This window comes from Osmerus eperlanus, chromosome 2 (genome assembly GCF_963692335.1).
Source record: "Osmerus eperlanus chromosome 2, fOsmEpe2.1, whole genome shotgun sequence".
Lineage (NCBI taxonomy): Eukaryota > Metazoa > Chordata > Actinopteri > Osmeriformes > Osmeridae > Osmerus > Osmerus eperlanus.
In genome coordinates, this window is record NC_085019.1 from 7,897,801 (window position 1) to 7,911,227 (window position 13,427).

Consider the following 13,427-nt stretch of genomic DNA (forward strand, 5'->3'; position numbering starts at 1 on the left):
TGCCAGTTCGATTCCCGGTCATGCCAACTGACGTTGTGTCCTTGGGCAAGGCACATCACCCTACTTGCCTCGGGGGGAATGTCCCTGTACTTACTGTAAGTCGCTCTGGATAAGAGCGTCTGCTAAATGACTAAATGTAAATGTAAATGTATACTGTAGTAGCCTACAGTGCATTGTAGGCTGTATACTGTACAACAAACACATTGTATGGCCCTGAACACTGTACTTTTCATTTGTTACAGTAACAGTACTGATTGCTCAATAGATTTTGACTGGTTGCAGGTTCATATCAACAAAGAACAAGAGTGAGTTGTGAGTAATGAGATGCAGGGTACAGTACTGTATAGGGGTATGAGGAGGAGAAAGAACAAGAAAAATTGCAAAGAGCAAAGCAGAGTAGTAATTTCTGATCAATTTTGAGCTACTATGATAGAACATGTTTTTGTTCATCAAAAGACAATGACGGATAAATATGAAATTTGTTTTGAGATTACGTAAAAATGTGAAAAATGTTTTGAACATTGAGTTTTCAAGTTGTGTATTGTTTACTGACTGCTTGATAGTGTATATCATTTGATCACTTTGTTTATGATTTGAGAGCAGTGTTTGATTTTGAGCACAGTTAAATCTGTTTTGAGGCGAAAGTTTGATTTTGAGCACAGGTAAAACTGTTTGGAGGCGAAAGTTTCATTTTGCAAGAGGATTCAGAGGTTTTGTAAATAGTGCTTGAAGATGAGGTTTTGTGTTTACAGTTTTGAGAAAATGGGTGACTGTTTCAAGAAATGTGTTTTAGCAATTGTGAAAAACTGTATTATCAAGATACTGTAGGCCCTAACTATACTAGTTGCACACACATTTACTCTGAGGCAATCATGTTTGAGTGAGTCAGAGTCTAAAAGCTTATTTGCACAGTTGCCACAGTTGGTGTTCTCAAATGTGCTGTCAATAGAAGCCATTAAATTAGCTATGGCATGTTGATCTCCCATGGAAAACGAATTTGACAGGCCCCGATGTTTTTTTTAAATTGAAAACTGGCAGTCAGGCCTCAACTTGACTCCTGACTACCGGTACATTCTTTGCAACATGCAGTTGGCATGCAGTTGAGGATGTGACAGGGCGACACTTGATTGCTCCTGTTAAGTCTACCCAACCGGCAGCTTAACAACCCTATCAACATGACATTACCATGGGCTCCTGCCCAGACTTCCCCCAAGCTGTGTAGGTTATGCTCTGTGGCTTGCATAAATAACCGATAATCGCACAACAATCTCAGAATAAAGCAATAATGTTTAATAGTATACAGTACCAGTGGGAAAATGTGTCCAAACTTTTGACTGGTACTGTATTTGCAATGTCTTTCCTATTTCTAGTGTTGAAATTGTTTTAACAAAATGTAAACATTAGTTGGACCCACTGTAAGAGGACCCAGGTTAGAGGCTGTGTGTTCCAATGTCAGAGTATCATTAGAAAGCTCCTGAGCTGGACCCAAATGTAATCAAAAACAGGCACAGTATTCATCGGCGTCTTGCCTAGAAATAGGTAGAACTAGGTCAAAAAATGCCTAACCTAAAACCATTTTGTCTCGCCTGTATCCTTGAGATTGACCTAAAACTGAGTGGGACTGCTTGATGATAAGGACGTAATCTACTGCCTTGTTCAAAAAACTGCCATCGTACAAAAAAAAAGATCACTCAAAGCACAGCTCTTTGATTTCCTGGAGGTCTTTCACCTGGTACAGAGTGACCAGGCCATACGTAGTGTCCCAGTCATTTCCACAGTGCCAGGAGCAAGGCCTGGTGTAATAGGCTTGCTTTTAAACTCTGTGTGAGATTGAATTACCTTTCCCATGCCCTCCTCATTGCTGCTAACAAGTCTATTTAACAAACTGCAGTCCAGCCTTTGCTACTGCCAAGCTTATTAAGCTCCCTGGCATACAGCGGAAACACATAATCCCCCTCTCTACCCATGCTGCACACACATACTGGTACTTGTAGTTTCTGACACCAGTGTATAAAAGCATGCACACACACACCAGACATTTTCAACATATGAGACACATCAGACATGTGCAACACGAAACATGGCATGATAATGGGATGATTAGGAGAGATATGATTATATTATTGGTGCAAATATGTTGCAGACTGAAATCCCATTAACAACTAACAGTTAACAACTATCTAGGGAGTCAGGTGGCTGAGCAATTAGGGAATCGGGCTAGTAATCTGAAGGTTGCCAGTTCGATTCCCGGCCGTGCCAAAGGACATTGTGTCCTTGGGCAAGGCACTTCACCCTACTTGCCTCGGGGGGAATGTCCCTGTACTTACTGTAAGTCGCTCTGGATAAGAGCGTCTGCTAAATGTAAATGTAATTAGCGCAGCGGTTGACTACAATGGATGTATAGTACTATCGTGTTATTCTTGTTGGAAAAGGATTAACAGTGATTCTCCTATTTCATTCATGGAAGGAAGAGTTAATATCAAGATGACAGGCCAACAGGGCACACTCCACAATTTGGTTCACACAAGAGTGTAAAGGAGTGTTTACTTATCAACCTTCATGCAGTCTGCTTGCCTTAGGTTTGAGATTACATTGCGTATGCATTAGATTGCAGAATGTCCTGCTTGGCGCAACATGCAGGAGAACTAAATTATTCATTGTGTGCATAATGTTCCAAAGGTGTGGTTTGGGATGATGACAGCTTTGCCAAAGAAAGGCTTGGATAAAAGGTAAAGACGAGAGTCCATGTTTTTATGGCTGAATGGGCAACTGCCGACAGAAGGTGTTGTCTCTTGTGTGTTACATCTTAAAAGTACAACGTTTCTTCCTTTAGAGCGGATGGACATTAATTATGCCTAGGGATTGTCAGAATTGATATTTTCATGCGGTGCAGTTCTGTGAAAAAAGAAATATAATTCAAAGATGGATGAGAAGCAGGCAGGGGCCCAGCAGGGGTCTTCACACCAATGCTATATTGAGATGAGAGAAAAGTACATTGATTGTCAACTCTGGGAAGGATTTTGGATTGGTGACCTTTATTGTAGTACAGCTCGGCCAGATATCTGGCAAACATTTGAGCTTGACCTGTCAGGAGAGATCCTCAGACAAAAACATCAAAGATAGAGGACACAATGATTGTCCCAAAACCACTCCTGTAACTGGATGCCAAAATATCTGTCCAAGAGAGAGAACTTTTCACAGATACAGTTTCCGTTCCTATGGCACATCATTATTTTCTTATTGACCTAGGTTTCTACTGACATTGATTCTCTTCTCTCCTAACTGAAGCCCAAGGCCATAACGCAATAACACAGTCTCTTTCGTCACCTCTCCTTACCACGCATTTTATCTGTTTATTCACCGCAAAAATGCACTGAAAACGCAATTAGTTGTTTTTCCCAGTAAAGTAAGGTTCAGTAGATAGTTGTTCCTGTTTTGAAACTTTAGTAGATCAGTAATATAAATCATAAAAAAGATATTGGTAATATAGCTGCAGACTCTAATATCCTTTGCAATACCTGAAATTCTATTTTTTTGTGGAGAATTTAGTCTTTACAATTTAAATGTCAAATATATGTATGTCACAGCTTCTCACTATGGTAGATTTACTTGAAAACCCAATGATGAATTGTTTAGAATGCATACAATATTGTACATTAACAACAACATTTAGATTGCCATGTGGACAAATAATACAATGTCACTGTTCAGCTATCCAGATATCCAAATATTGCTTTTCCCCTATAGTTAGTAGACTAAATAGGACTGTCCTTTTCCATCAGATAGAGTTCACTGTGCACTTTGAGTGAAATGGATAGGGGATACACAACTGACCTGGATAAAACCAAGCAGGGAACTGACACACTGCATTGACAGAGGAAAGATGCCCTGGATTCTTGGAAAACATAGCTGATATGGAGGACTTTGAGCAAGAGAATGAAAATTAATATCTGTTAGCCAGCACTATTATGAAGTACTGTTGCTTTCTTGTTGGCCTATATTCTACAAACTATTTAATGAAAACCTATTTAGGGTAAGTGGTACACATTTTGATGTTGCTTAATTTATATCTGTCATTTAAGGTGTACAAATGTACTGGTTAAAACGCAGACCTTAGATATTATACATGGGCCCAGAAATGTAACAAAACCGTGAATAAACACTCCACGTTGTTAGAAACTTAATCCTATTGGTGCTCATCTAGCCTATCAAAACAGGCCATAATGATGTTCTGCTGCTTCAGAAAGAAGTCACCAACCACCTATTTCGATGACTTTACCATTCATCTTTACCACCTGACAACTATTCTTTTGTTCACTCACTTCCAACACTGCTCAACAACTTATGGACCCTAAATACACTAGATACACTAAATTTGTATCAGTCTGCTCACAGTCTAATCTCTGGCTGCTCTGACACAAACCCTGGGACATGATCAATGATTAGACTTTATGGGAAGTTATTCTAGACTGTGGGAAGTTAATCCTCATTTGATCAAAACCCATGGTGTATTTAACAACCGGAGCATAAGCATCGCATGCAACCTACTTCACTAGATGAGAACTAGTTTTATCATGAAATATTTGTTGTTTTTTACTTGTTTGTCATTATTGCAAATCTGTTTATATCCCAAAACACCTGTTCCAAGTAGCACATTTATGCATTTTTAAAACACCAGATATAACAGAAATTAAAAGTGACTGAAGAGAGGGGGGGGGTTGGTCCATCTGAGTGGGATCGTTTTTCAGTTTCATCTACCTCCTGCTGCTGTCACAGGGATTTCACAGCTGGACCACAAAACAGATGAGAGAATCCATGACTAATTTTCTAATGTAAAGTATGACTGTTGGGATTATTTTCGCAAAGGGACTCTGGGATCCTACACCTGTATGATCAACAATGCCACGGCTATGTGCTGTGGATTCAACCTTTATAAGAGGTGCAATTCTCTTGGCTATCTCAGAAATGCAAGAGACAAAAAAAGACCTGCTGACTTTTGTATGGTGACACAATCAATATTTGATTCATAATCAGGATATGTCTGGACCAACATTTGAAACGATCATGAATATGGTCCTCAGTGTGTAATTGCTGTGGCTGTGGAATGTCAATGAGTCGAGTGCAGGCCAAGGATCGATGGAATCCTTGTTCTAGTTTCATCTAACCAACCAGAGCAGCAGTGTCCTGTCCAACAGCTGAGACACTGTGTGATATGAGTTATGCTAAAACCTATGGGAAACACACAGTCGCCATGTAGCAACTTCTAAGAATAAAACCCTTTCAAACACAAAATAACAACAAGATTATATAGTACTAGAAAGTAAACTTCTGAACTGTAAAGCTGAATGTGAAGTACACTGACATAAAATGTAGATAACTAAGAGCTGCCTGTGCATTGTGTTGCTGCACATACATGATTAGCGGAAAGGCAATGCATTTCCTCAGAGAGAATAAAAAATAAGCGAGAGCAAACGGCAAAAGGGGTGCCGTTCTTGACTTCAGATTGTCTGAGGAAAGGCTCTCAGATCTATCTCCATGATATGGCAATCATGAGCTTTGAAAAAGGAGAAAGGGAGGGAGAGAATGAGAGCAGAATTAAAAGTGACATGACAGCTACTCTCTACAGACCCAACCATTATCAGTTGGAAACCTGTTGTCGTCAGCCGAGCTGCGTTGAAGGTGTTTGAGCTTCACAGCCACTTTTCTCTCCGTTATGCTCCTCTTTCCGAGCCCTGAGGGCTTTTATGTTTGAAAGCATTTGCATGTCAAAGTCATTACTTTCAGCAACTTCTGCACTCAAAGTATGCTATGTCTAAGCCTCAGGCCACATACATATTAGGTGCTTCTAAAATAAACCTGCATCAAGCTAATCCTTACTGTTGATAACTAAAAACTCACCACAAAGACTGACTGTGGCCCTATGCCAAGAACAACAAGAGCCATGCAACCATTTAATCCGGTGCTTGATGTGTAGGTAAACCCTCTCCTCCTCAGTCAATATAATCATCCTTGTAAGCAGCGGGGAGCTATACTGATCACAAATAGACACATTCGAATCGTAGATGGTGTTGAACGGTTGCATCATGTGGAAGCCTGGAAGAGAGCTGACTCACCAGCTAGTTAAGAACACCCATGAATCTGTGAAGCCCAAAAGAGCTTTATATAGGACACTGCTCACACGTACCGCCCACTGTAAACCTACAGTACATGCACCATGGTCCTCACACACTTCTAAAAAGATGTTCACACTTCTGTAAACACAGAGAAGGAATCTCCTGCTGTAACAAAACCAGCCAATTGTCTCGTATTAGCAGCCAAGCCAAAAGTAAACACTTAACAGTTTAGCTTCACACTTTTCTATCTAATATGAATGGTCAATGCCTGCTACTGACTGAAGAATTTCCTGACTGCTCATATTAAATCATCTTGCAACCACATTATTGGACTGGAAGTGGTTGGCACATGATGTGAAAACGAATGTGTCAGTTGCAACAGCCACATGAATGGTCTGAGAGTTCAGACTCAAGTCAGGTGGCATCAAACCCTTAGGCCTGTTCTGGACAAATACACACACACTTACACACACACACACACACACACACACACACACATGCACTCAAATGCCCGCATACACACCATTTCTCCCACAGCCATATTATTGCTTCAGCACTTTCATGCTCTAAAAAGCTGTCTTTGAAGGTGAATCGTTTTTACAGGTTCTCTCCCCTATGCATTTCAACGTCACTGATGGCAAAAAGAGCCCAGGGCAAATTAGATTAGAGCATGGAAAAGAGAAGAGGTAGAGATAACAAAGTGTGGGAAGGCATCAACAATTTCTGGGCAATAAGCAGGGAAAGATCCCAACCTTCACAAATATCACAGTTTGATCCTCATGACCCCTTCATTTTCAGGACAGGGCCATTGATATCCCCATTGAACAGAACCAGAGGGAAGCAAGGAGAGATCTCTGCAGAACAGAGACTCCATGGTTCTGATTAACAACCTCAGTCTGGTATTTGAGAATATCTGAGAGGTTTGATTGTTCTGAAAAATTACCTAGCCCAGACTACAAGGCCTTCATGCTGCGCTGGTGCAAAATAGTCCCCTACCAGCACTTCCTTCCTTCAAGCTACCTGATACCTACCACTCCAAAAATACAGCCACTTTCATTGAGTCATTTACTCTCCTTTTACTGCTTGTCTTTTCCCGACAGGTTCAAAATAGACAGGGGCAACACAAAGGCAAAACCCCCTCTGCACAGGAACACACTTGTTAATAAAAGTCGATACAAGTGTGTCAAAGTAAGAAAAGGAAATGACATAGTTCACAGCAGGGTTATTTCTGGAACAACAAAGAGTGTGGTGTGGAAATGTGGATGACAGTTGGGCAAAAAAAAAAAGAAAGCCAAAGGAGCCATATGGGGCTCACAATTACTAGGTACAATGTGTCTGCACTACAGTATGACTACAAAATGTAAACAATGAAACATCAACCACATCTACCACATTCCTGACTTTCCTCTATTGTGACTAAATAATGTCTGTGGGGAATGGGAATCTCAAGAATCTCAAGGTAGTGATAAGTTACATAACTTTTAAGAATGTTCAGGAATCAGTGGAATTGTACCACTGAATGAACAACAGACAAATCCACTCAGAATGGGTGATTGCAAAGCATTGATTTGAATTGTTTAAACTGAAGATAAAAACAAACCACAGAGGTCGTCCTGATGCAGGTCTAACGAGAGGACTTCGACCCTTCGGATTCAAACTTGGATGCCCGAGCGTTTTGCGTGTGTCACACTGTGTATTCAAAAGAGCTGCGTGACTCTGAGTGACACCAGGTTTCCATAAGCTTAAGGACAGGAATCTGTGAACATCAGTCATTAAGAGGTGGGCTGGACAGCTGCTATGAATGAAGCCCATCAGTCTCAATGGAACAGTGTATTGACAGTAACCAATAATGCCAATACCAATGGAATTGCAGTCATTTGAGTCTATGGGTTAAATCAGAGCAAGAATGGTCAAAGTAAGGTTAAATTAAATAGATATTTAATAACATTGCAAATGCGTGAAATCAATTACTAGGCAAACATGTTAGAAAGTGAAGGTTTTAAATCTTACCTACTTTACCTTGATTGTTGTAAATCAGAGAAAGACTAAGAATTGGTAAGAAGTGAGCAAGGATAAGGAGTTGGAGAAGCCAGGGCACAATTCCCTTTATACCAAACTATTATCTGTAGAACAACCACACCACATCTTGACCCTTACTTATCAACATATGACTAGCAATGAGACAGTAAGTTACACAATGAGGTGTGAGACCCATCAAGTCGAGACTCCATCCATCAACTCCAGCAACTGGACTCTGTCTAGCAGATTTTAGTATAATGAGAGGTGGGGGCAGAGTGACACCCAGCCTTACAACCCTCCTAATCAGAAACAGGACAGGTAACCCTTTATTTCTAATCATGTTGGTGAGACATGTTGGGTTCTGGGTGTTTCTTGAACTGTTCCAATATAAACTGTGTGGGTTTGGAAGAAGTTGTGCTATAGAAAAAATATGTTCGTTGGAATACGTGATTGACAAGACAGAGAGAAAAGTGTCCTAATTCCTGCTATTTGCAAAAATACCCCTTGGCGTCAGACTGTGCGACAGTGTCAATCTCACAGAACCTCATAGCTTGGCAGAGGCTATATACTGTAAGGTGGCTTTCACACTCCCACTTGTGAGACCACAGAGAGAGACGGATAAAAAAAACTAAATTAGCACAGCATGTGTCAGCGCATCACTTCCCTTTTTTCTCAGGGATGCACTGTCTGAGCTCCCATCCACACCACAAACACCACAGACAATCGTTTCTCTGCTTCCTGTCCCTGAGCCCAAACAGAAATCCAAAACAACCAACAGCACCAGTCTTTGAAGAGCTGCATTAATGCTCTTGAATATCTAGGGAATCCTTGTTGAATGCTCTGTACAGGGCGTGTTCAAAACTCAGGAAGTACAGTACTCCCTTTCTCCTCAGTGAAGACCCTTGGGCTGTCATACGTACAGTACACTTGTCTTCTAATTATTCATTTTTTCAAAGTGAGAAACGAAGACATTTTCGTTAGCTCCGCACTGAAACCCTGGAACGGTTTGTCTGGCTAGAATTTGATCAAAGACAGATAAAAAGGGTAGAGGGGGTGGACGTGGGGTCCCTAGAGTCTGGTAACCATCTGAAAGCAGATTAAAGTCCTATACATTGATAATGAGCAGACGTTGCCCTGAGAATCCCTGTAGGAACATGTGATTCCAGCTTGACCTGTGATATTTTTGTGTTTTTTTTTGTTCTCACGTACAATACACGCTGAGACATGAGACTGCTCCACACAGTCCTCCGCCTTCCCACCCACAGAAACAGCAGCACGTAAAGTACACACACATACAGATGCACAACTGCTTACACACGCAAGCATACACAGTGTCTGCCTTGTAAAACGGATTTTGACAGTTGCACGGATAGCGTAAAGGGATTTATACCTGAGCAAGGAGGCGCACCTCACAGCTGCCCATTGGAGGGTTATTTTAGGCGGACAGGCGGATGATTCCTTGACTGAATCCCACAACATCTGTTATTTTCCTCCTATGAATCATTGCAGCCACTCACACTAGAGCAAACAACAGCGACTAAACAACTGATTAAAGCCATTAATAATTACGTCTATGATGCTCATAACATTTTAGACACATTGACATGTTAGTAAAAAAAATCCATCCATTTTAAGAAAACAAAGGACTATTGAGAAACTGAAAAACTCTCAAACACCATCAAACGGACTGCATTAAAAGCATTATCCACAAATCGATGTCTTGCTCAATACAAAACTCTACAAGCTCTCTAAAAACTCTGAGCCCTTCAGTTATTCTCACACCTACAACCTTAAGCAATAATCTTTACACACAGTTTCCCACACACAAATTTGAATGGAAAATGCTTTGAGGCTGATTATCGTGTTCCTGATGATAAACAAATACCTGACACTGAATGGGAACAAAACTTTAAATTACAATATCCCCAAGGATTTTGAAAATTATTATTTTAGTATCACACAAAGGTGTCGCTTAATTAAAGAGCTTTTCAATGTGCCACGGCAAATGCTGTCTCTTAACCACAAATGAACATTCATATGTTGTTTCCTTCAATAGCTCAGGGGTTCAGAAAACACATACAGTATTTTAGTGGGTCTAAAACTCCTATTGGTACAGTTTTAAGGACATGCTGTTGCTCATGTATTGTCAGAATTCAATTACATACACTTGTACAATCTCTGTTTTCAGAGCTATCTTGTAGGTCTGACTGCACACGATGAATATGATGCCCCACTTAGTCATGCGCATGTTTAACCCTGTTTCTATGTGCTCATCCCCCAGCAGATGGGTGCTTAGTGGAAGGGGCATGGCTTGGCTCACACTCTGAGTCATGACACCTGCTGCCCGGCTGGTACACAGAGATGTCACCATACGTTGCCATGGGCATCTCCCACCAGAGCTGGCGTGCATTCCTCACATTCTAGAACTTTGGAAAAAACACGTCCAAGAGCGATGTTCTGACTGCATCTAAAAACCTTTTCCTCGCACATCCCTCTGTAGATTACAGACTCCATCCACTGCTAAGGTTCATACACTTGGCAGCCAGGAAAACCTCCTCTGTCCTCAATCAGAATGGCACCGTGCAAAATGGTTGTTTGCTTTCAGCCTGCCATAAACCTCTTGATTGGGAGTGGGTAATATAGGAAACACTTTTTCTGGATTTTCCGTTTTCTAACAATTTGGTATAGCAGAGCATTCAGGTTTGGGCTATATAATGTACACAAAGCTCTGGTGAACCCCACAAAAAGAAAGAACAGTCACAGAATGTCAGTGTAACTAAGCCAAGCTATTAAAAGACAACAACTTGATTGATTATGTTACATAATCAATACATACACATAATTTATGTATATATATATATATTTTTTATTATTGGGACTTAACAGCCCATAAACTTACAAACGTTGATATATTTATTCATTCAATATTGTCTCAAAATGATCTGATAATGTTCTTGTGTGATTTTTTAAAGCTTATAATAAATAGTTGTTGAAAATTCAAAATTCTCTCTCTCTCTCTCTCTCTCTCTCAAGTTTTCGTGACGATTTGACAAATCCATGTGTGTTTTCCCACAGGCATAGGGGAGTGTGTGTGTGTAATCCACACTACCTGCCCCTCCACAGGGATGCTAACACAATAGCAGTGTTGCATAAGTCCTTGATAAAGTCCACTACTGCACCTGGAGAGAGGACCCTCCACCTGACGAGTCACACAGACTCTCCCTCACACACACACACACACACACACACACACACACACACACACACACACACACACACACACACACACTGAGGCATCAGAGGATGAGTAGGCACTCACTCACTCTCACACACTCACTCACTCACTCACTCATTCAGTGAACAGGTAACTTAACAAGTGAGTTGAGACCCAACCACTGAGTAGCCAGTTTAGTTGCCTTTAAGCACAACTAACTTTTCCAATATTTCTGGGGTTAACCGCCTCCTGTGCGGATTGAATATTATTCCTGCAAACGAGAAGAGTCTCTCAACCGGAGCTGAAGAGGGGAGGGTTGTGTTAAATCGAACAAAAAGGAGCTTGATAAGTGGGTACTGCTGAAGAGAAAGCAGGTCTTTTCTGGTGTCCTCCAGAAAACGGGTCTCTAACTCAGCTTTGATCTGAAGACTGAACTCGTGAACTGTTTTTTGATTCATCGAGAAAGTATTTCGAGTATTTTAAATACAAATTACAAAATACTCCAAAGTCTTGAAATGTGTATTTCAAATACAAGTAATTGAAATACTGCCCATCTTTGCTCACGGCCCATGCATACATTAGGACATCCATCAGGGATGAAGGCAAAGGGAGGGAGGTGACCCTGACCAGTGGCTCCCCTAAGTGAAGAATGGCTAAGGTCCCATGACTCACACTCACAGCCACATGTACTGAGTGGGTACTGGTTCCACTAAAGTACTGGAGCTTGGAAACTGCATTGGGAACAAAACCCTCACCGCTCATTACACGGGATTACTCTTTTGAGAGAGATAGGCTGTGATACGGTAGCATCAAGCTGTTGTCAGCAACTCTCCTCTTGCTCGCTACAATGTGTGATCTACAAAAGCAAAAACCACACTCAGAGAAGCAATATTTATGTGCAGCATAATTATACCTCTGCTGAGTCATTTCCTCACCTGTTTCTTTTAATCTTATTACTTGATGATTGGATTAAATTTAATTATGAATTACAATAATTGCATTTCCTGATGCTTGTGATTGTGTACTTGTTGGTGACTGACTTTTACCAAAACAGACATGCAAACCAAATAATTATTGCAAACTCTGCAATCAACCTACAAGTGTGGGAAAGAAATTACAATTGCTCCACAATCCACATCAATCAACACATGCTTCAGGCCCAAGTCATTGATAGAGCTGATGACTATTTGTTTGTCAGGAGCAAATGCACAGTAAGTGGACATCTGCTGTTACAGGCTGCTCTGTGGGTGACATATCACGCCTCGTGTGTCTCCACACCCTTCTTAATGGCATGCTGACAATATCTGCTTACCTCACACATTGACGCACACAATGATATTCTCCTGCCACCAAGAATACTTAAGCAGTATATCCCCCTAGGGAGGAAAACAAATTACAAATGTAAATTAAAAAACGGCTTGGTAAACTATGGCTTCCTACTTTTTATTGAGAGATTAGTTGATTTGTTAAATCAGGAAAGAAAAAAAAAACTGACATAAAGAGAGCCATAAATGAACACTTAGAGAATTTCATGTCAACATTACGTAGCGTAGCTCCTGCAGCTGGACTCACTGCCCTGACTTAACAGCGGAGATGGTGAAGAGGTGTGGGATGCGCAGAGAGGAAGAGAGAGGAACAGAGAGAAGATGCTGTTTTCATACATATCCAGTGGGATCAGAGCTTCCTTTACCATTCAAATTCAAAGATGCATTCCTGTCTGATGTATCGCTGTTCTCTCCTTCCATGTCCCTGACAAACAGCTAGATCCAGGTGATGTCCCCTGGGATGCTCCAAAATACTCTCCGACTGTCTGCACCAAGAAGTCATATCAGAAAAGAGGCCAGGTTAAAACATCTGAAATGAAAGGTAATCTAAGTGACAGCTAATCTCACTTTCAGATGCAAATGATGTTCTATTTGTAGTCTTAATCTACATAAATAGATTCACATTTGTACTCTATATCAGTTGAACACGTACACAACCTTGAAACGCTGTCAACAATCATCTTCACCATGAAGTCAAAACCATTAGGCAAAAAAATCAAAGTCTCAACATTGAACACAATATGAACACTTTGGAGA